This window comes from Trichosurus vulpecula, chromosome 1, assembly GCF_011100635.1.
Source record: "Trichosurus vulpecula isolate mTriVul1 chromosome 1, mTriVul1.pri, whole genome shotgun sequence".
NCBI classification, from domain to species: Eukaryota; Metazoa; Chordata; class Mammalia; order Diprotodontia; family Phalangeridae; genus Trichosurus; species Trichosurus vulpecula.
This window is the reverse complement of record NC_050573.1, coordinates 153560261-153585881: the sequence shown is the minus strand read 5'-3', so window position 1 is coordinate 153585881 and position 25621 is coordinate 153560261. Positions and strand designations below refer to the sequence as shown.

The 25621-nt window shown below is 39.3% G+C and overlaps 1 pseudogene; it reads left to right on the top strand.

Annotated features, from left to right (window-relative positions):
- The window catches only part of LOC118834971, a 51472-nt pseudogene that overhangs the window by 20191 nt on the left and 5660 nt on the right, over positions 1-25621 (top strand).

Genomic DNA, 25621 nt, shown 5'->3' with positions numbered 1-25621 from the left:
GATTGGCAGATCAAGAGTCAAGGAGGGCTGGGGATGAGGAACCTGAGCATAACAACCTGATGTTGGTCTTAATTCCTTCCTTCCCTCTGAGTCTACTACCTCCCTCCTTTTCCAAGGAAGAAGAACAAAAGGCCCAGGAATTAGGGGCCCAGAAAGAAGGTAAGGGGAATTGGTTCCTCCCTGATGGTCAAGAGGTCCTAAATAAGGCAAGTATGAGACAAGTGTTGTGACATCTCCTTCAGGGTAGCCATTGGAACATACAGAATCTGTGTGATGCAGTCTTAACCCGGTTTGTATCTCCTGGTCTTTATACTCTAGTGAGACAATTGGTAGAGGGCTGCCTTGTATGTCGAAGGACAAATAAGTCAGCTCAACTCCAGTCTCCTGCAGAAGGGAGACCCCCAGGGATCAGACCTTTCCAAAGCATCCAAATTGACTTCACTGAGCTGCCCCCAGTCGGCCACCTCAGGTACTTGCTGGTCATAGTCAACCATTTAACCTCATGGGTAGAGGCATTTCCCCTGACCTGAGCAACGGCTCCAGCTGTTGGCAAAGTTCTTATAGAACAAATTCTGGGCTAGTGGAGCGAATGAACTTGGACCAAGGAACGCATTTTACTTCCAAGGTCTTCCGATCCTTAGTACAAGCCTTGGATATTACCTGGGAGTTTCATACGCCCTGACATCCTCCTTCCTCTGGCAAAGTGGAGAGAATGAATCAAGAAATTAAGAGACAGCTCACTAAACTGACTTTAGAGACCCAATTACCATGGACCAAGAGCTTACCTTTAGCACTCCTTAGAATCAGAACTAAACCCCGAGCTCCTTTTTGGGCATCCATATCCTGGGGGAAGCAGTAACGAAGGGAGCTGGGATCCTATCCTCAACTGTAAGGATAGATTTCTAAGGAATTATGTACATTCTCTGGTGAGGCATTTAAATGTGTTGCAGCACATTGCTGGTGGAGTTGCGAGCTGATCCAGCCATTTTGGAGGGCGGTGTGGAACTATGCCCAAAGGGCTATAGAAATGTTCATACCCTTTGACCCAGTAATACCACTTCTAGGGTTGTATCCCAAAGAAATCACGCAAGCGGGAAAAGGTCCAATATGTACAAGAATATTTATAGCAGCTCTCTTTGTGGTAGCCAAGAATTGGAAAGCAAAGGGATGCCCATCAATTGGGGAATGGCTGAACAAGCTGTGGTATATGAAGGTGATGGAATACTATTGTGCCATAAGAAATGGGGATGATGCAGACTTCATAACAACCTGGAAAAACCTACACGACATAATGCTGAGTGAGCGGAGCAGAGCCAGGAGAACGTTGTGCACAGCCACAGATATGTGGATTCCGTGAGGACCAACCCTGACATACTGCGCTTCTCTCAGCAACCTAAAGGGGCAAGGACAACTCCAGGGGACTCACGATGGAGAATGCTATCTTCATTCAGAGAAAGAACTGCGAAGTTTGAATACAGACTGAGGCACACTACTACATGCTCGCCTTTTCTGCTTCTCTTTTGTTTTTGGTTTTGGGTTTTTTTTTTTGTTTTTTTTTTTTTTGGGTTCTGTTTCTTCTTTCTCATGATTCATTCCATTGTTCAAAATTCTTCTCCACGACTTGACTAGAGCATAAATTAATTCAATGCGAAGTTATACATGACAGTTATATGAGACTTCATGCCGTCTTGGGGAGGGAGGGGGGAGGGAGGGGAGAAAAACTGGAACTCAAAACTATGTAGAACCGTGTGTGGTAAACTAAAAATAAATTAAAAAAAAAAAAAAAAAAAAATGTGTTGCAGCAAAAAGAACTGATCGCCCAGACACCACCTTTGAGGTTCCCAGTTCACAGATTTCAACCCAGAGACTGGGTGCTGATCCGGACTTGGAGGGAGGAGAAACTCACACCATCCTGGGAAGGACCGTTCCAGATCCTGTTAACGTCGGACGCAGCGGTTCGAACCAAAGAATGTAGCTGGACACACCACACACACGTAAAAGGACAGGTAGCCCCTCCTGCTGAGTGGACAGTTGACCCGCAGATTCAGGGGAATTGAAACTACACCTCCAGCGAAAGCCACCTACCAGCTGGGCACATGAACCCTTAACCCCTGCCCTTATCGGTCAGGATTCTTATCCTTCTAAGTGTGTTAACCCCCTTTCTACTCTTTATTAATATTGGTGCTTGGGATCTTTACCTGTGCTTCCACCCCTTTACATAATCGCTTACTTGTAGTCAAAGTGTAATGCCATGGGGATTCCCCTAATGCTACTTCTGGTTTGTTCTGTAACTCCTACACAGCTCACCGCTATACCCTGGCTGGTAGAAAGAAATAGGTTTGAACAATTAATGGAGATTGTAGCTCAGAGCTTTAATCTAACTAACTGCTGGATCCGTGGCAGGCCCCAAAGGCTATCCCAGCGGCCTTGGATCCCTGTTCCCCCGAAACCAGAATGGCTCTTTAGTAATAAATCCATGGTCAATAATGAAACAGGTTTTTGGGAAGACTGGGAGGAACATTCCTGGGACCTTGCTGAAGAAAGGAAGGGAATATATTGCCTAAATCAAACAGGAGGGAGAACTATACTAGGGGGAAGTCATTACGAATGGACCTACACAGGAGTCATAGGGAAAGAACTATGCAACTGCACTAAGGTTTCACTAGAATGGAATAAAAAGGGCACAAAAGACCGATAATTCTCTTGAAAGATCCTGAAAAGATGAGACTTTGGGAAGAAATGACCCGGTGTGAAGGGGCAGAGGGGATTCTAGAGATTCCCCACGTAGATTGGGGATGGATCAATGAAACTGGTGTAAGGGGGAGCTACCTCCGATATTATTGGAGTAGGACGAACCAGACAAGAGATTCCTGTACAACAGGTTGTAGATAGGAGGGAGATGTAGTCCTATGGAAATGTCAGTATCGAAGGGAGAATGAAGGTGGACCCCTAGGACCCCATGATATGAGTTATTACCCAATAGTGGGAAATTGTTCCAACATATATATTGGGACAAACAGCCAGCCTTGAAAGGACATTACTGGATTTGTGGCTCTACTGCTCACACTCACCTCCCACTTGACTGGACCAGAGTGTGTTATATTGGACTGGTCCGCCCAAAATTCTTTTTCCTTTCAGGAACAGAAGGAGGTCACCTTGGGGTGAGATTGTATGACACCCTCAATCAAGACCGACTAAAGAGGTCCCTAGATACCTCTGTTGTCAGCACAGGAGATGCCAATGGGTGGGGGAATAAATGGCCTTCAGAAAGAATCATCCAAACCTATGGGCCAGCCACTTGGGCTTAAGATGGGAGTTGGGGTTATAGGACCCCAATCTATAACCTCAACAGACTAATTAGACTCCAGGCAGGAATGGAAATCATTACCAACCACACAGCAAACTCCCTAGATCTACTGGCAGATCAAGCTACTCAGATGAGAGAAGTAGTCCTCCAACATAGTCCAGTCCTAGACTATCTGCTAGCTGAGGAAGGCAGTGTCCATGAGAAACTAAATTTATCTCCATGTTGTGTAAAAATTGATAATAATGGGAAGGTGGTAAAAGAAATTACCAAGAATATGAGGAAACTGGCCCATGTCCCGGTTCAGTCCTCATCCTCGCCATTCGGCACCTCCTGGTGGTCCTGGTTCAGAGGAAGCTGGTGGAAACAAATTCTGGGGTTTCTCTTTTTAGCAATCAGTGGCATTATATTATTATGATTTTAAAGAAACAGGGGTGGACCCCAGTAGAGCAAGAGAGCAAAGTTGGAACGGATGATTTAGAGGTAGAGGATGATGAGATAGTGGAAGAATTCTATGAAAAATGCTGTGAGAGGTCTTCAATGGATAAAAATAAGAGGAAGGATTTAGTGGGATACAGTAAAGACCTCTCAGGGGGACCTAGACATATGGAACTTTTCAGATGTTGTAATACCCCGTATCTGGCCCCACTTTGACACTATGCCCAAATTTACTGTAAGAACAAGTTTAACCACAAAATGTCCCAGGCAGAAATCCCAAGGCCAGTGGCCTGAAAAAGGGGGAGATTAGAATTGTGCAGATGTTGCAGAATACTGATAACCATACCTGCCTTACTCTTTCAATGTTACTCTATACTCTTTCCATATCACTCTGTCCTTTTTAAATGTCGTGGGGTGGGGGGGAAGAATTCCTCATTTAGATTGTACCCTCAAAAGCTCATGAGTTTGAGCCAAGAGGAAGGGGGTTTGGGAAGGGGGAGCTGTGGTCAGGGTCAACAAAAGGTTTGTTCTTTCTGTAATTAGCGCAGTCCGACACTGAGAGCATTTTCTGTGAGTTGCCCTTTCTAGTGAGATTGTAATAAAATTCCGTTCTGCTTTCTACCTTGAGAGGCCTCTGATTTTAATTTGGGTAAGGGTCTCTGTCTCACACATTGTTGATCATCATTCTGATACAGGCATACTTCAGAGATACTGTGGATTCAGTTCCAGATCATCACAGTAAAGTTAATAAAGATATATATACACATACACATATATATGTTTATAATATATTTTAGTCTATTAAGTGTGTGATAGCATTATGTCAAAAAAAAAAGTATTACCCTAATTTAAAAATACTTTATTGCTTAAAAAAAATGTTAACTGTAATCTGAGGCTTCAGTGAATCTTTTTGCTGGTGGAAGGTCTTGCCTCAGTGTTGAAGTCTGCTGACTGATTGGGATGGTGGTTGCTGCAGGTTGTGAAGGCTGTGGCAATTGCTTAAAATGAGACAACGATGAAGCTTGCCACATCCATTGACTCTTGCTTTCACTTGAACATTTAAAGGCCATTGTAGGGTTATTAATTGGCCTAATTTCAATATTATTGTGTCTCAAGGAATAGGGAGGCCCAAGGAGAGGGAGAGAGACTAGAGAATAGTCAGTTGGTGGACAGTCAGAACACATACATTTATCGATTAAGTTTGCCATCTTATATGGGCACAATTCATGGTGCCCTAAAACAATTATAATAGTAACATCAAGATCACTGATCAAAGATCACTATAACAGATATAATAAGAATGAAAAAGTTTGAAATATTGCAAGAATTACTCAAATGTGACACAGATATGATGTGTACACATGCTGTTGGAAGAATGGTACCAGTAGACTCACTCAACATAGGGTTGCTACAGACCTTCATTTTGTAAAAAATGCAGTATCTGCAAAGCACAATATAACAAAGTATGCCTGTATTACTGTTACTGTGTGCAGTATTCTCCTGATTCTGCTTACTTCACTCTGAATCAATTCCCATTCCCAGGTTTTTCTGAAACCATACCCCTTGTCATTTCTTATGTGGCGATCCATCACATGCCACAACTTGTTCAGCCATTCCCCAATTGATGAGCATCCCCTCAATTTCCATTTTTTAGTCACCAAAAAAAGCTTCTATTAATATTCTTGCACATATAGATCCTTTTCCCTTTTCTTTGATCTCTTTGGAATAGGAACCTAGCAGTGGTATTGCTAGGTCAAAGGGTATGCACAGTTTGATAGTCCTTTGGACATAGTTCTAAATTGTTCTCCAGAACGGTTGGACCAGTCCACAACTTCACCAACAGTGCATTAGCGTCCCAGTTTTTCCGTATCCCCTCCAACATTTGTCATTTTTCTTTTTCTGTCATGCTAGCCAATCTGACAGGTGTGAGGTGGTATCTCAGAGTTATTTTAATTTGCAATTCTCTAATCAGTGATTCAGAGTATTTTTTTCATATAACCATAGCTAGCCTTACTTTCTTCTCCTGAAAACTGCCTGTTCATATCCTTTGACCATTTATCAATTGGGGAATAGCTATTTTTGTAAATTTAGCTCTGTTCCTTATATTTGAAAAATAACTCCCTTGCTATTAAATAAATTTCCCCAGTTTCCTGCTTTCCTTCTTATCTTGGCTGCATTGGTTTTGTTTCTGCAAACACTTTTTAATTTAATGTAATAAAAATTTTACCCCATTTTAATTCCCATGATCCTCTCTGTCTCTTTGGTCATAAATTCTTCCCTTATCTACAGATGTGATGAGTAAAATTTTCCATGCTTCCCTAATTTGCTTATAATATCACCCTTTGTTTCAATCATGTACCCATTTTGACCTTATCTTAACATATGATATGAGATGTTAGTCTATAACTAGTTTCTACCAAACTGCTTTCCACTTTTCCTAGCAGTTTTTGTCAAATAGTGAGTCCTTGCCCCAGAGTTTTGGGTTTATCAAACACTAGATTAGTATAGTGATTTGCTATTATATATTGTGTACCTAATCTATTCCACTGATCTGCTTTATTTCTTAGCCAGTACCAGATTGTTTTGGTGATTACCACTTTGTAATATAGTTTGAGATCTGGTGCTCTGACCTAGGCTGCCTTCCATTACATTTTTTTTTAATTCTTTTGATATTCTTGACCTTTTGTTCTTCTGAATGAAATTTTATTATTTTTTCTAACTCTATAAAATAATTTTTAGGTATGAAACTGAATAAATTAATATAAGCAGAATTGTCATTTTATTATATTGGCCTGGTCTACCCATGAGCAATTAGAATTTCTCCAGTTCTTTAGATCTGTCTTTGTGTGAAAAGTGTTTTGTAATTGTATTCATATAGTTCCTAGGTTTATCTTGGCAGCTAGACTCCCAAGTATTTTATATTGTCTGCAGTTATTTCAAATGGAATTTTCTTTTTCTATCTCTTCTTGCTGGATTTTGTTGGTCATATACAGAAATGCTGGTGACTTATTCAGGTTTATTTTATATTCTACAACTTTGCCAAAGCTGTTAATTTTTTCCAACTAGTTTTTTAGTTGATTTTCTAAGATCCTGTAAGTATGCCATCGTATAATCTGCAAAGAATGATAGTTTTGTTTCCTCATTGCCTATTCCTTTAATTTCTTTTTTTGTTTATTTTATTGCTATAGCTAGCATTTCTAGCACAATATTGACATTATCCCCATTCTACAGGTGAGGAAAATGGAGTTCAGACATATAAAAATGGTTTAATTAAGGTCATATGTATTGTTAAATGTCCGAACTGGGACTTAACCATGGTTCGTTCTAACGTCATGTCTGTAACATTATGCTACTTCTCAAAACTTTGAGGGAAAAAATGGCATAATGACGACTTGACATTCAGAAATACTTTACTAATGTTAAATATTTATGTTCAAAACTTTTATTTATGAATGCTATCAGTGTACATTGTTGCCAGTGGTATTCATTTCCTACTACTTGAGTTGTTTTTATCTTAATAGGTTGAAACATAATAGGAAAAATGGGTTATGATGTTGAGCGTTTTGTTGGATATGTCAGTGAAGGACTGTTGTGCTGCATCTGCCAAGATGTTTTGGAAGACCCTGTACAAGCTCCTTGTGAACATGCTTTCTGTGCTTCCTGCATTCATGGATGGTTAGTGTATCACAGCACCTACCCTGAAGATAGGCAAGCCCTTAATGTGTCAATGCTTCAACCTCTTTACAGGTAATTGATGAGTTTATAGAAATAAAGTTTGTCAATGGTTGGTTTTTTACAGTTGTAAAATTGAGAGTATTGTTAATGATTTGTTCAACTGGCAATTCAAATGGCACTGAAAAGGTAATTTTGCCCAATTGTATCTTCAGTATAATTTATTACTACAACATTGGGAATAAGATCAAAATAGCAAATTTAGCCTATGTAGATTCTTAAGGCATTGTCTGATAAGCAAACTTAGTTAAATGTCAAGATGATTAGCTTGATCCCTGTATGGACCGCCTCATTGCAAATCAACTAACTTATGTTAAGTAACTACTATATTTAAAGCACTGTGGCAGGAGGCTTTAAGGGATACAGATATAAAAAGTACACAGTGCCAGCCTTCGAAGAGTTGACTTTACTAAGGAATAGGAGAAGGTAAAGGAGATGAAATGTGACAAGAGAACAAATAAGCAAAATATGAAATAAAAAGAGAGATCCTGACAAAGTACTCTGGAAATACCCTGAGGAGGTAGAGAACTGTGGGACCAGGGAAGGAATACTACATGAAGAATGTGGCTCCTGAATTGAACCTCAAAGGACAATAAGCATTCTGAAAGGTAGAAAAAAGTCAGAAGTACATTTCAGGGATGGTAGAATGGCCTGTACAAATGCATGGAGGCAGGAGCTGGCATAGTGATATTAAGAAAGAGTTTAATGGGCCTATCTATGTCAAATGTATATTGGAAAAAAGAAAAGCTGAACAATATGAAGAATATTTAGGAAACTGTTACCTTAATCTGGGGGAAAGTAATGAGGGCCTGAAGAAGCTTGTATGAGTGAAGAGGTCATAGATATCATGAAAATAAATCAATAGAACTTGAAATTAATTTGATATAGCAGGTGAGAAAAGGCAAGAATTGAGAATAACTGCATAGTAGGTGATTTGGAGGATAGAGATGCCATCAACAGAAAAAGGGAACTTTAGAGGGAGGGGCAGACTTAAGGAATGGAGATGATGAGTTACATTTTGGAAATTTTGTGTTTGGAGTCTCAGTGAAAAGGTTAAGTGACTTACCTAGGGTCACACAGCAAGTCATTGTTGGAGGCCAAATTTGAACTCTAGTCTTCTGACTCTAGGCCCAGTGCTCTATATACTACATCACCTAAGAGGAGCAGTAGTATTTTCTTGGTGGGAAATAGATGATGATCCATCTCTTCTATAAAATATGAATAATGGTATTTGCATTATTTACCTCCCAAGAATAATATGAGGAAAGTATTTTGCCAGCTTCAGACTGCTATACAGAGGCACTAGGTGGCGTAATGGTGGGAGGATTGTGGACAGTAGCAGAAGGGATTACATAGTATGGCCCTGTTTATTGGGAGGCATAAAAGGAAGTAGCCAGCGCTGCATAGGATAATAAGAACTCGGGTATAGAACCAGATTCCTTTGGGTACCAGCTGAGGGAAATAATGTAAAAGGATACTATTTAGGAAATATCCCCAGTGCCTGGCCCTTGGTAGACTCAGTAAATGTTTGTTGATGGATTATTAAAGTCTAGATTAACAATAGAGTGAGGGTTCCAGTGGACAAAGTGGAAGCTTGGCCAGAGAATGATAGAGAGCATGGAGAAAGAGAGATGAGACTAATGGGAGAAGTAGCAGAGGACAGAGGTTTTCTCTTTGGCAAATGGCAATCCTGAATCACAAAGTTTAGAAGAGTTGCCATAGCAAAGGAAAAGCACCAGCTACTAAGAAAGTTATCAACAAAGCCAGCCGCAGGAGGCAAAATAGGATTGTGGTGTGAAGGTGCCCTGACCGTTGTGGGTAGCTTCCAGTGGAGCCTTCTCATTGGATTGGAGTGGGAATCTGGTGTGTTAATGGTGAGAGTAGTCAGAAGGTCCTGCGGCAAGTGAAGTCTCAACAACAGTGGTTTCTGTGTTTTTCCATCACACAACCTTACTGTTCCATGGTAACCAATGGCAACCACACTAGTATGTGCTTAGTTACCTTCAAGAATCATCTTCATATCCCTGAGTACTGGAATTGCCCTTTATAGAGGGCAAAATACATTTAAAAAATAGTTCAATTTTTTATCAAATTATCAATCATTCTCAATTCTCTTTAGTCATGTTTCCCTAGGAAAAATAACAGTTCCGAAATCCGATACAGTGGAGAGGGAGAGGCTGCTTATCTACTTACTCATGAGGACCTTTTTGAAAGGTGTACTTTTTTCCTCAAAATTGTATCCAGCTTTATTAAAGATATTTTCCACAAACAATCATGAACTGAGGCAATTTATATCAAAGCTATTTCTGTGTGTATATGTGTGATATAGACCTCCAACCAGCTAGTGGTAAAATTCAAGTCTGTCTTGTGAAAATGACTGTTCAGTTGATACTGAGACCTAATTCACTGAGTGTTCCCTGGTCTATTGGCCAAAACCTCCCCTTCTCTGGAAGCATCCAAAGGATCATATCAAGTCAAAGGTATGTAATAACAGAGGGACATCTACCTATTACCATTCAGTTCAGCTAGATTTTTTTAAAGATGAATTCACCTTTCCTATAACTATGGAAAAAGTTTCACATCCTCCATATTACTAAATAGCAAAGCACTTCCTAGTGATCCAACCTTTGTTGCCACACACCCTTTATAGGAGTTGTCTGAATCTATTTGGGGAAAAAAACATATACCTTGAATTAGACACTTGGGTTAGAAAATTCCTTTCAACTTCTTTCCAGTATTCACAAAGTAAAAATGAGAAGCAACAACAAAATTTGTTATACATCAAGTGTATCCAAAAAAGCAAGAGTTGCAATCATGCTATCAAATAAAGCAAAAACAAAAATTCACAGTATTTTTTTCTTTTTTTTATTACCTTATTTTATTGGATTTGAAAACTTATTCCTAAACTTGTAATATCAGGGAATTTATAAGACAAAACAAGAGAAGAGAACATTCCAGGCAAAGAGATCAAGCAGTAGATAACAAAGTAGATTACTTTGGGAACAAGAAAATTCTAGATCACGTCCCATTCTTCTTCCTTTTTTAATTTTTTTTTTAAATTTTTAGTTTATAACATTCAGTTCGACAGGTTTGGGTTCCAAATTTTCTCTCCCTTCTTCTCCGCCTCTCCCCCCCTCCCCCCGCCCCAAGACGGTATGTAATCCGATATAGGTTCTACATTTACCTTCACATTGAACTTATTTACATATTAGTCCATTTGTGAAGAAGATTTATAACTAATGGGATGAATCATGAGAGAGGAAAAAGGAAACCAAAAAAGAAGGGGAAAAAATAGAGCAAATAGTTTGCCTCAGTCTGCATTCAGACTCCATAATTCTTTTTCTGGATGTGCATAGCTTTTTCCATCATGAGTCTTTTGGAGCTGTCTTTGTACCTTGTATTGATGAGAGGAGTCAAGTCTATCAAAGTTAGTCCTTACAGAGACCATAATAATAGAGATTAACAAGGAAATTAGATCAGGCTAGAAGGAACCACAGATAGCAAACTAATATAATTATCAAACATATGCTCCAAATGCCATAGTATCTAAATTCATAAAAGAAAAATAAAGAACATATTACACAATAATACTAGGAAACTTTAGTGTCCCTCTCTCCAATTGGGATATATCTACAGAAAAGAAAACAGAAGGAAAAATACAAAATTGTACAAATTGAAGGAAAAACTAGAGCTAAAAGACTTAAGGCATTTTCTAAATAGGATTGTTTAAGAATATACATGCTTTTAGCACAAAATGGAACTTTTACAAAAATTGACCATGGCCCACAGATATTGCAAATAAATATCCTTCACAGATCATAGTGTAACAAAAACTGTTGTTGTTTGTTCTTTGTTCTCAAAGAGGACCATGACATCAGGAAGATGATGCCATGACTTGTGATTTAAGTGAAAGAGGGCTGTGCAGAGTCACCAGTAATCAGTTCAGGGAGTACAAACAAAAAACAGCTCCAAATGGAGACTTCATAATGAAATCCTAATGAGTGGGTCCAAAAAAAAATCATAGAAATAATGAATATCTATGTGAAATACAGTGACAATTATGAAGTAGCATAACAAAATTTCTGGGATGCAGCTAACCTAGGCCTTAGGGAAAAATTTATAACCCTAGAAACATACGTTAATAAAATAGAAAAGGAGAGGATTAAGGAACTGAATATGCTTGTAAAACATTCAAAACCCATGTGGTCCATTCAGATCTCATCCCAGAAAGAATCTGAAAGGAGCTGGGTAGGGCTATAGATCTTTGTCCTATTTAATTGCCAAAACAACTTTGTTGCCCTCCCTACGTATATGTTGCTTAACAACTTTTCATGAGGCTATCCTGATTTTGAGAAAACAAAATACAGTATCTACACTTAGCAGATATTTGACAATATGCTGTCTATTGCTGATGAGGATGGTATCCTATATGTACCCTCTGTTTCTTTTCCCTTCCATCTCTGTTTCTATATGTCACTCTTTGATTCACCTCTGGTTGTATGCTTCTTTACATGTGTTTCTGTACCTCCATTACTTTTGCATGTGTGTCTCTAGCAACAGTCTGGCTAACAGCTGCTATTGAGGTATAAGACCCAATAAGACTAGCAACAAGAGCTGCCAGCACAGGTTCTTTGATCTGCTTTACTAAAGAAAGTAACTTTAAGGGGTTAACAATCCCACTTTAATCCAGCATACAAATATCATTCACCTAGTTCAGGAGGAAAAGCCAGCAACCTGAACTTGAGCAAATACAAACAAATTACAAACATTATAAACAAACCAAATACAAACCAACATCTGGGTTGGCAAAGCTTCCAGTGAGTAAGAGCCCCCAAATCAAACATCTAGATTTCTTCAAAGCTGGGGGCCTCTTTATCAGCTACCCAGAGTCACCACACTGACACTTTTCCAATGAGTGAGAGCCCCAAAAGTCAAACAACAAGCTAGGATCTCATATACCTGTATCAGGGCCCTGGGGCACTTGACTACTCAGTGCTGAGAAGTACTCAAAGAACAGTGAAAAGTCCCATTTTGCTGGTCATTGCATTTGAAAGGCAAGACTCATCAAAGGTACTTAACTACCTCAACATTCCAAAGGAGAAGACAACCAAAAGTTCTGCCCTGATTACTGTTACATTGTCTTAGGGCTGAGAAACACTCCAAGACAAAAAGATCCCATTAGACTTGCCCCATTCAAACAAAGGCCACTTAAGAGAAGAACAGCAAAAAGTCACACCTTAATTACTGATACAGTGTCTATGCCCTAGATTCTCTCCTCAGTGTCTTTTTCCCCCGTAAGCACAGGAGTGCTTAATAAGGAAGCATGAATCAGAATCTCACAAAGGCAAAAAAATACACCAAAGATGACTTTGTTGGTGTTTTTTAGAGTTGGAAAGGACCTATAAAAAAAGAACTTATCTCTACACTTTTTGGGTAAATTCAGAATCTTGATATTCTGTGATCATAATGTTTCCAAATAAAATTTAGGATCATAGATTTAGAAAGAAGGAACCTTGTATTTACCTAAAAAAGAATCACCTCAATATTTTTTTAGGTTGACTCAGAATCCTAACACTTCATGATTATAGTATTTCCAAATGATTTTTTTTTAAGCAAGTAGAATTCCATGACCATTTGCTCACCATAAAGGACACTTTAATACTTATGTGTGCTTTATATATTTAGGTTCACAGTGATATATCATTTAGAACCAAAGAAATAATTTATATGAACTACAGATATATGCGAAATGATCTAAATAGACTCCACCCACCTAACAATACCCATCTTTCCTCTCTGAAATGCCTTATTTCAGGTAAAGAAAGAGTAGATTTACCCTACAAGCCTGCTGGTGAATATTGGCACTAACCCTTCAACTTTAGCTCATCATTTCTTCCAGGGCAGTCCCAACATTTGTGAATTGGGATGTTTAAGCTATTGAAAGTATATCTGAAAATGTATTTTCAACCTTCTTTCCAACAGCTGTGCTTTATTTCTAGTTTGCTGATTCTGGGCAATAGCAAATTTGTCTCTGCTACAACAGGACTTGGGTTTTGTAGAAATTATTTTCACAACATCCAGTCCAAGAGACAAATCCTTGGTTTTACTTTAAAAATGACAAACTATATGTTCATTTTATGTGGAAAGAAAAACTGGAAGAAGTTAGTGTGTATATAAACTTTGTAACTATATTCAGACTTGAACATAGGAACATAAGCAATTCTCTGGCAAAGTATTGTAGTAGGCCTAGGTTCAAATTCCACATCTGACACATACTAGTGGTTTGACCGCTGGTAGATCACTTAACCTCTCTGATCCTCAGTTTCCTCATCTGTAAAATGAAGATAATACCTAGAATCCCTGCTTCACAGTTCTGTTCTGTTCTTCACACAAGACAGTCCATCTCTTCGATCCATGCATTTTCATTGGCTGTGCCCCATTCCTGGAATCCCCTCTCCGCTTTCTGGCTTCTCAAGCATTCTTCAAGTGTCAGCTAAATTCTGCCTTCTTTAAGTAGCCTTTCCTGGTCCCTCTTCACATCTTCCTTCTAAGATTGCCCCCTACTTTTTGTTCATATAGTTATTTGCATGTTCTTTTCCCCACTCCCTACCCACCTACATTTGAATGTGAGTTTCTCGAAGGCAGGGAGTATTTTTACCTCTCTTTGTATTCCCAAATTTAGCATAGTGCTTGGCACATTGGCAGCACTTAAATACTTGCTGTCTTGATAACTTTAAGGTACTACAGAAATGAGAGTCATTTACAAAATGAATTTAGATCATTTTTTCCCTCAGTATGGAGAGCAACCCTGTAGAGCATTTTGGTAAAGCAACTGTTAGATTTTGAAGATAAAATATCCTTTGGATGTTACATAAGCTGCCTAGTGCCACACAATGTTATTAGCAGAATAGTGTTTAAAACTTGTAGCTCTCTGAGTTTCCAGTTTTGGTTAGCCAATGAGTCATGCTTTCTAATATTTAGTTAAGAATGTACCTTTCTTTCTTATCCTTCATATATCCCTGATTATTTTGTTGTGTTTGAGGAGGAAAATCCATAGACATGTCATAGTTATTTTCCTTATTTGTCCCTCAGATGCTATCTTTCCCAAACATATTCTGTTCTTTCTAAGTGATGAATGTCTATTCTTGATCATTTCTCCATCTTATACCTGCTTTTTTTATTTAGAAATCACATCCTTCCTGGGTGATTTTTTCCCTAACCCGACTGTTCCTTGGTTTGCTCTCCAAACCACATTTAGCTAGTCTATTCCACCAAACCTGATTTTTCACCATTGGATTCACTTCCAATACTACCTTCCCTTTTTCCTTTTCCTAGTAAATGGTAGTGCTGACACTCTTAAGCAAACCACTGATGACCTGCTCCCTCTTCTATCGCTTGGAATTCAAACATACACCCTAGTAAGTGCAAGAGGTGAGTTAACTTGCTTTCCAATGCTACTACACTATCTTATTTCCATTCCCCTTCAAAGAACCATCAAAAAGTAAATAACAAATTGATAATGTCTTTTCTTTCTATCTCATGCAGTTGTCCTTTCTTGTCTTTTTCAATTTAGCTGGTCTTAATTTGTCACCGGCCGTGACTCATTGTTACCTCTGTTCTTGAAGCCAGTCTCAGGGTCCCACAAAAATGGTAGTTAGCTCTGATGAAACAAAAGCACTTTTTAAGATATGAGCATATTATGTTTTATGCCCTAAAAAGAGCAGATTTGTAGGCACAAGTATAAAACTAACAAACACAGCAAATTGATGATACAAATTCATTGCCATTTTATAAAGAGCAATTTGTAGAAGACTTTTCAGTTGTGTTTGCAGAGACATGTTAGTCATTGTTTATAAATTAAAAGGCTGCTAGAGTAGTCTGCCTGATATGGGGCCACTTATCTGAATTTAATTTCTCTCCTAAATGGAAGCATCCAGTGTTGGCCTGAACATAAGCAGTATTTCCCTTCCGCCCCACCCCCGTCACCCAGACTGCTATTATTTTTCATTGCATTCACAGTTTTTTCTTTTTAAAAATATTAATACAAGCAATCTATATGGAAAGCAAGAGCATGTTTAATGTGTTTAAGTGGAAAATAGACTATTAAGATGAGCGACTTTTTTGGATCAGAGATGATGTACAGAATGGAGGAGACAGTGCATGAGATGGTATCTAGATTGGATTCACAGAGGCAGCATTTGGTACAAAAAGAAAGTCTTCTGTGAAATGAGATTGTAGAACTAAAGGTAACTGTCATCACTACTCCAGAATTCATTAAGCACTTCCTGTGGGCCCCAATCTGTGCCAAATGGGTACCTCTTTCATATGCGTGTATTTTTTTTCCTTTCTCTCTCCTTTCCTCCCTCCCTTCCCCCTGCCAGACCACAGCTGCTCCTGAAGGTTCTGCCTCTGCTGAGCATACTAGTTGGCAATGCTCTGCTTTCAGGTGCCAGGACTAGCACTCCCTTCTGTTCTTGGTCAGTTCCTTGCAGCTGCTTCCTTGCTGCCTCTCTGTGTTTGTGTCTCTCTGAAAAATATGTTTGTTTCCAACCTGTAGTCACTGACTTTTTGCATCCATATCTGTCTACCTAATGTGAGTCTGCTCCCTGTTGGATGCAGACTCTGATGCAAAGGGCCATGTCTGAAGGAAGTGGGGGGGGGGTATCTTTCGCTCCTCAGTTCTTGTTCTCCCTGGGTCTCCTCCATCAACTTGTTCCGCACCTATACTCATCCCAGAGCTGGCGGGCTCAGTCTTTTAAGAGCCCTCAGAGTCAAGGCCAGTTTTCCTCCAACCAATGGCCTTCTCCTTTCTAGTCCACTCAAGAAAAACCTGATTGACAAGATGGTAGCATGTCTTTGTTGTCTGCTAATGGCTTTGGGGTGGGGGGACGGCACAGAGGGTAAGGAGAGAAATCATTCACTCAGAAACCAACCATCCCCTCTAGATAAGCATTAAATTATCTTTCGTTTGTCTTACTGAATTTGGTTACCTTATTTTGCCTGATCTGTAATACCTTATAACCTTCTACCTTACAGTGAAATTGAAAGACTGAATTTCTGGTCCATATTTCAGCCATAATACTGCAATTCAACCAGAGATAGATTTACCTGTTACTGGTTTTTCAGTATATGGAAGGTTTGATTTGAAGCAATAAAGCATTGGTTTACATTTCAAACATTTTATATTTCTAGACCAAATCACAGTTGCTTCAAAATATTTTGTACTTATGTGACATGACATGCTTTCAGTGTTTGTTTTTGGCTCATCTGTAAAAATTCAGTCAAAGGTTTTAGAGTAGCTCAGAGGGTGATATCTTAAGTTACCCATCAGGTGACACCCTGAGCAGCTCCCCCTCTATAAGACACACCTATAGTATTGTTGGTCTTTCAGCAAGCTATAATACCTCTCTATTCCATAGAGGAACAAATCTTATCTGATTGGTTTTGAAAACTGAAGGATGAACAACTACCATTCCTGCTGCTTGATGAAGGAAGCTCAAAGCCTACAGAAAAGCCTGAGCTACTCTTCTGTAATGGTGCTAACTGGCTTTTGGCTTGGCTGTAAAAGCAACTTCACCTTTCAGTTCCAAATCCTAGCATAAGAGAGAAAAAAAATCATTTTTATTTTTAAAAATAGGAGGGACTACATTTATCTGGCTTTTGCCCCACATCCCCTGAAAGTAATTCACCCCCTCAGTTCTCCTTCCTTTGTATCCCTTGATGAATTTTTAAAAATTTTATTTCTAATAATAATAATGATGACAATACCATAAAGCAGAGGTCCTAAAGATGTCCTGCATCTGTGAAAAGGAGGCGAGGGAGAGGGAAAAATCCATTTACTTTGAAATCAAACTAAGGTAAGGATCTTGAAAGTCTAGAATATGTGGGGAATGGTTATTGTAGCATATAAAGCAGGAAATCCTAATTGACTTTTAATACACTTTGAACAATGACTTTTTAAAAAATCATTCTTCCCCTGTTTTCCTGACACATGATGAAGGGTTGTGGAATCTTTTTGACCTTAAAAAAAAAACCTTCATGGTGCAGCAGCTGACGTGAGTGATTATGTATAGTAATGTTGGCTAGCGATGATTTAGACACATAGCACAGCTCAGTGTATATAGAATTAAAATAAAAAAGGGAAATCTACAAACTCCTTTTTTCTCTCCTGCAGAGAGTCATAGGCAGTTCTCTTTCCCTTTCATTCTTTTTTGCTTCTCTGATCTGTGCCATCAAGGAAAGCCCAAGCATACAGTGGAAGCCTGCAGAGAAGGAGAAGGGGAAGGGGAAGGACTTCTGCTCCCTCTCTCCCTCAGATGCAAAGAGAGCCAGTGTTGCCCTTCCTCACCAATCTGATAGCTGGAAGAACTCACAGTAGTCCGTAGACACAAACCCTGGCCTGGGCATGGAGTGCCCACTGCTCCAGCATCCCAGCCCCTGGTCACCACTTCCAGTGGGAGCTCCTTGTCTCTCAGCTCCAGCAAAGAGAAGTCAGAAAACATAATCAGTATTCCTTGTATCTTTTCTTTTGTTGCAAGGGGATTAGTAGAACCCTAATGATTATCTCATTTCTAGCATGGGGTCTGAAATTAATGTTCCCCCTGATTTCGCCCCTTGTGAAATGACCCATGGAAAGATTCAGAGGCAGCAAAAATAAAATATCATTTCCCCAGATTACACTCAAAAATAAATTAGATTTAAACATCATCAAATAATGTTGTTGGGGATTTCATTTTATGTAGCACTGCTTTAGCTGGTGGCGTAGATAAGATTTATGATTTAGGTAGAGATTGAACTAGATAGCATTTGGACTCTGAACTCTTAAATGTGAATCTAACAGAGTCAGTCCTAAAACCTGCTGTGATAGCAGGACTCCCACAACTCTTCCTATATTTGCACCTTCATACTTTTACCAAGCACAAGCCTCTTATGGGACTCTTTCTAAATGACTGTCCTCTCTCCACATTTCATCCTCATACTCTAGTTCACACCCTCATCACCTCTGGGCTGACTAATTAATCTTCCTGCCTGAAGTCTCTCCTCTCTCCAGTCCACCGGCTACATGGCTGTCAGAGTGATTTACCTAAAGTGCAGGACTGACCATGTTCACTCCCTTAGTCAGAAGTGTTTATTTAGCTCTTTCTCCTCTGTGCTCAGCTGTATGCTAAGCACCAGAGATACAAAGAGAGACAAAAGACAGTCCCTGCTGTCAGGGAGCTCAGAGTCTAATGGAGGAAACATACTGTTTTCAGCATGTAAACAACTGTGTGCACACAAGATACACACAGAATAAACTGGAGATAATCTTAGTGAACTGCAGTGTTTCCCAGTCACCCATAAGATCAAATGCAGAATTTTCTATTGGGTGTTTTAATTCTTTAGTAACCTGCCTTTCTGGCCTTGTTATAAGCATTTCTCCCTTTTCTGCCTGTATTCCAGCTGAGCTGACTTCCTTCTCTGCCTCACACACAACCCACTGTCTCCATACCTGGAATGCATTCCCTCTGTCCTTACCCCTCCCACCCTTCCCTCTTCCACCTCCTACATGAAGCCTTTCTTGATCCCTGTCATTGCTTAGTTACACACACACACACACACACACACACACACACACATCACCTTGTATTTATTCTGTAAATGTTGTGTATATTAATTTATATGTTCATACTATTTCCCCTGATAAAATACAACCTTCTTGAAGACAGGAATGATTTCATTTTTGTCCTTGTATGACCACAGTGCCTAGATCAATAAATGCTTACTGATTGATTCTCTTCAGGAAGAATATATTTTCCCACCTGTAAAAATATGTGCTGGACTAGTTAGCCAGGAAAGCAGTCTAGCATTCTGTGAGTCTGAGAGCTAGCAGTTCACTTTTATTTGATTTCTCCCCTAAGTTCCATTTTTCCTTAGGTTCACTAACACTAAAAGTGATTTTAGGTTCCCTTTATGAAAAATTAGCAATTAGTGCTTTTTCTTTTACTGCTTGTACTTTGTGGAAAGTTTAGATGTAACCAACATGTTGACAGGTTATTTGCAAAGGATATAAACTTGAAGATGTTCCCTAAGTTTGGGTTCATCCATGTATGAATGGGAATGCCGCACATGAGTTTGGCTAGAATCCAGTGAGCAAATTGTACTGAGTTCTGCCAAGACTCTAAATATTGGTTTGAGAATTACATTAAACAATTCTTTTCTTGATAAAATGGATTAATAAAAATAGCCTTATAAGTATAGGAAAGACCTTTATTCCTATTATTAGAATCAAGACAGAATGAATTGATTTTTATCTTTCATTGTGTTCTAACTACAAATCTGCCATTTCCTAAATTAATACCAAGACTTCTATTGCTATTTTTTTTGTTCCACTCACTAAGAGTCAGGTGTCCCAAATGATGTCCAGTGTGCAGTCTCTTCTCATAGGAGTTGACAGACAGCTCCATCAGGAGCTAGAACAGGCAGAGGTGGAAAAACAGGAGTTAATGGAACTTCTGAAGAGCCTACAGGACCGTAAGTTAACAACTGCAAATGGAAATGAGAAACCAACCAGCTTCCACTCTTGGACATGACTGGAAAGTGTGGGAAAAAAAAAAAAAAACCAGGGACGTGACAATCTTGCCGATTAGAGGCTTGACTCCAATCTCCTTCAATTTACCTGTCTCAAATTTATTGGAACTATCAAATTTTTTTATATTTGCTATCAAATCTAGACATTTTAACCTAGAACTAGGAAAAAATATCATTAAGCTATTTTCTGAAGTCTTCCTTTCTACCCCAATGCTTGCCCTCAATACATGTTTATGTTCCCCCAGCCTTCTAAACACCTATCACCTCCATCTTCACCCCATGTAAGGCACATTCAGGGATGATCAGACCTTTCTTCTGACCTTCATCCATAACTATGTAAACTCCATGATTCATAAGTCTGAAATTTCACTCTCCAGCCATGACATCCTATCCTTTGATATCTTTTTTGGCTCACTGAACTAAACTTGTGCTTGGCCTGCACCGTGATCTCCAGTTACTCCATCCCTCCCTGTTCTTCTAGCCCAGGGATGGGGAACCTGCGGCCTCCAGGCCACATGTGGCCCTCTAGGTCCTCAAGTGTGGCCCTTTGACTGAATCCAAACTTCACAGAACAAATCCACTTAATAAAAGGATTTGTTCTGTAAAACTTGGACTCAGTCAAAAGGCTGCACCCAAGGACCTAGAGGGCCACATGTGGCCTTGAGGCTACAGGTTCCCCACACCTGTTCTAGCCCATCATTCCTGCTAAGGCCTCATTTCCCTCCATCCATAGCTGACCTTTTTGGCCATTCACTATTGGCTGCCCTTGAATTTCTTGCCCTGTTATCTTCTATTATTTGTGTGCTATTGAAAACTGCTTGAAAAAGGATTAAGGGCAACTATGCTTATGGGATTGACTATATAATTTTTTTTCCATCACCTCACATGGGCCTGTATTATTACACAGTAATGCTTTTATTCTTCCCTGATTATCACACTACACAATGGCTATTTCAAATCTCCTTCTCTCCTCTCAAACCTCACCTCTTATTTTTACTGAAAAAATAGAGGCTCTCTCTCTCATGAGCTCCCCTTAATATGTCTCAGAACTCCTCTTCTTCATCCCCTGTTCACTCCTGCCCCAGGCTCTGGTGAAAAGGGAGTCCTTCCCTTTACAAATCTAACCCCTCTACTTGTTCTCTTCATCCTTTCTCCTTATGTTTAGGCCCCTCTCTCAGCTTCAGTTTCTCTTTATCCATTAATACCTTCCTGGCTACCAAGCATTTCCCATCGTTAAAAAACCTTCACTTGACCCTGTTATTCCCTCAAGTTATTATTCCAGACCTCTTTTTCCTTTCATGAACTCCTAGAAAAGATTGTCCATTACTTTCTCACTTTTCACTCAGTTTGTAATCCATATTATTGACTTATGACCCCCCACATGACTAAAACTGTTTGTTCTTTCTTAAGTTAGCAGTGATCTCTTCAGTCCTGAATCCAGTGTCCTTTTATCAGTCCTCCATCTTCCAGACCAATTAGTAGCTTTCAATGTTGTCAGCCATCTGGATGCTCTTTTCTTCCTCTTTCTTTCCATGATATCTCTTAGTCCTCATTTTACTTGTCTGACCATTCTTCAGTATCCTTTGCTAGATAATCATCATGTTCCCACCCTCTAGGTGGGATAGCTCTAGGTTCTGTCCTATGCCACTTTCTCTTCTCTAGATACCCTCTTGAGAATCTCAGCAGCTCCGGTGGGTTCAGTTATCATCTCCATGCTGATGACTCCCCAGTTTCTATTTTGAACCCCAATCTTTCTCATGCATTCCCAATTCTCATGCCACTATAACTGCCTGTTGGACGTTTGTACCTAAATGTCTAATAAGCATCTCAAATCTGACATATCCAAAATGGAATTCATAATTTCCCCAAAGCCCATCCCTGCCTCTGTTTCATCCTTCTTCCATCCAGTTATCAAATAGTTATTACTAAAATAAAAAAAATCTGACCATAGCATCCCCTTCTGAAATTTTTTGCTGAAAACTTCCTATTGCCTATAGGATAAAACACAATTTTCTTAGCTTGTCATCTAACACCGTCCACACTCTGACTTCCACCTATCTTTCTTTTTTTATTTCGTATTACTTTCCTTCATAAACTCTCCATACTAGACAAATTAGCCCGTTAGCTGTTTCCTTCCACCTTTCATCTCTCTTTTTTGTGCAGGTGGTGCTTACCATGTCTAGAATACACTCTTTTCTCACCTACCTCCTAAAACCCCTAGATTCTTTCAAAGCCCAGGTGAGGTTCCCTCCTACAGGAAGCTTTTAATCATCTCATCATTTATTAGTATTTTCTTCCTCTTGAAATTGCTTTGTAATACTTATATTTAATTTAGTTTTTGTCTTTGTAAATACAGTATCTAGGCCAGAGCCTTACACATATTAAGCATTTAATGGATATTTGTGAAAATAAGTTGAAAAGCTATTTTTCACAACAGTTTTTTCTCTATTTTGTTGTCATTACAAGAGGGGAATTTAAAATAATTGATTTTTAATTCCCTTCACTGAAAGCCTTTTCTGCCTCATCTTTGTATGAAGGTTTCATTGAGCTCTTAGAGAGTGCACTAATCAAGGACAAGCCCTGTCAGGTTCTGCCAGTCTGAAGAGGCTTTGGGTATAGGAGCTGAATTAGGAGAGGCTCATGGCCAGGTTTGCCAGGGTGTGTTAAAGACTGTGACCATAGCAACTCCAAAAGTAAGGATCTGCCACATAGAGCCTCTGTAGTTCGTGTCAGTGAAGGGCATGCCCCTACCAGCAGTATCACAGATCTGTGAAGTATTGTGTATGATTAATGTGTGTGTGTGTGTGTGTGTGTGTGTAATTTAAGAAGCATTTGCTAGTGAAGAATATATTTTAAGTCTGGCCTATCAAATGTACCCAAAGTCAAGTGCCATTAATAGCCTCTCATTTATCCCTGGGGTTTCTAAAATTTTTACTGAACTGTTACACTCCATTATGCTGTAAAAAACAAGGATCCACAAAAAAAAATTTTGGATTTGAGAGTAGGAATAGCCTTTATAGATCATTTAATTCATCTGGTAGAGAGATACATGTGTAGAAAGCATGCTGTCTAAAACAGCAATATACTAACAAGTCTTTGATTTTCGTAGAGAGGAAAAAGGATTTAACTGTGCTTATAGTAAATTAAGTTTAGCAGAGATTTTGTTTGTTTTTTAGCCCTTATGTGCAACACATAATAAAATGGAGAAATTCCAAGGAATTCCTCTGTTCCCAGGGTAATCTATATAATGAAATTGTGGAAAAGGTAAACCACGAAATCAATATTATTTCAATTTGATGGCTGTTCATTGTGAATCATAGAAGCACAGAACTTCAAGAGTTGGAAAGGAAATCAGGAGAAGCCTAGTAGACCTAAGTAAGGATTTTTTTGACAGTATACCTGACAATTGCCTAGCCACTGGTTGATTATTTCTAGTGTACAGGAACCCACCTGGATTTAGAGCGGCCCATTGACTTTGGGATAGCTTTGATTATTACAAAGCTTTTCATTGTATATCAAGCCTGGGATCTCCTTTGTATATTCTGCATGTTGCTCCTAGTTTTATCTTTTAGGGTCAAACAGAACAAGTCTAATCTGTCCTCCATGTGACAGTACTTCAGATACTTTAAGAAATTAAACTGTCTTTTTCTTTTCCAAGATAAACAGCTCCCCAGTTCCTTCACTTTCTTCCAACATGCCATGGTTTAGCAGCCCCTCTAAATCTTGGTTGCCCCTCTCCAGATACTCTGTAGCTACTTAGTATCCTTCATGAAATTTGATGCCTAGACCTGAAAAAGATGTAGCCTGACCAAGGCTAAGTCCCTATACTGGATGCTAGTTTTCATTATTGTAGTCTAAGACATAGTAAGTAGAGGGCCAGCCTTGGAGGCAAAAGAACTAGCTAAAGGACTGACTCTGCCATATACTGGCTGTGTGCATGCCACCTAAGCTGGTACATAGAAGCACCTGGGTGTCACTGTGGATAGAGTACTATGCTTGGAGGAAGACGTTTCCAAATCCTACCTCAGACACAATAGTTGTGTGACCCTGGGCAGGTCACTAAACCTCCCTATGCTTTATTTTCCTCATCTATAAAATTGCAGTAATGACAATACCTACTTCCGAGGATTGTACTGAGAATAAAGATGAGATGAAATATATGTAAAGCTTTTTACAATCTTTAAAGCATTATATTAATGTTCACTATTACTTACCAATTTGCTATAAGCCTAAAAGGTGCTAATTTTTTGTCCGCATTGACTCCACACTAGGAATTCCACATATTGATGAAATCCCAAACTGTGACCTTTCAATAAAGATAGGATTCAGTTTTTCTGGGCATCATATAAAATTGTTGAAGACTCCCGTGTGGTATAGTGAATAGAGAGCTAGCCTGGGAATCAGAGCTCTGTGAATTAAGCTCCCACCTCTAGCTCATGCTGGCTTTGTGACTCTGGGCAAATTACTCTCTCAGCAGACCAGACAATCTCTAAGACTTTAAGTTGCAGAGCAGGTGTTTCCTCACAAGGATTTACCTCTACCAAACCACAGATCCAATTTTTTTTTTAACTCATACTGCTGACTCGTTGAGTTTGCAGTCCATAAAACCCCCAGATCTTTATTAGGTAAACTTATCTATACATGCCTCCATATCATACTAGTGAAATAACATGATTGTACCAAGTGTAAAACTTTACATTTCATCTTATTAGGCTTGATAAGGTTGATATCTACATCTTTATCCACAATGTTTTTTAAATTATCTCTCCTGGATCTATTTTCCAGGTCAGTGGTTTTTCCAAGGAGATATTTCACATTGTCTTCCATTTTTTCATTCCTCTGGTTCTGTTTTATAATATCCTGATTTCTCATAAAGTCACTAGCTTCCACTTGCTCCAATCTAATTTTTAAAGTAGTATTTTCTTCAGTGGTCTTTTGGACCTCCTTTTCCATTTGGCTAATTCTGCCTTTAAAGGCATTCTTCTCCTCATTGGCTTTTTGGAGCTCTTTTGCCATTTGAGTTAGTCTATTTTTTAAGGTGTTGTTTTCTTCAGTGTATTTTTCAGTATTTTTTTGGGTCTCCTTTAGCAAGTCATTGACTTGTTTTTCATGGTTTTCTCGCATCCTTCTTATTTCTCTTCCCAATTTTTCCTCTACTTCTCTAACTTGCTTTTCCAAATCCTTTTTGAGTTCTTCTATGGCCTGGGGCCAGTTCATGTTTTTCTTGGAGGCTTTGGTTGTAGGCTCTATGACTTTGTTGTCTTCTTTAGGCTGTATGTTTTGGTCTTCTTTGTCACCAAAGAAAGAATCCAAAGTCTGAGACTGAATCTGGGCGCGTTTTCACTGCCTGGCCATATTCCCAACCAACTAACTTGACTCTTGAGTTTTTCAGTGGGGTATGACTGCTTGTAGATTACAGAGTTCTATGTTCTACGTTTGGGGGGGAGGTGCCAGCTCTGTCAGAGCCGCACTCCTCCTTCCCCAAGGACCCCCAGTCCAGACTGGGCTCAGATCTTCGGCAGGCTGTGCACCCCTGCTGTGATCCGCCACTTAATTCCTCCCACCAGGTGGGCCTGGAGC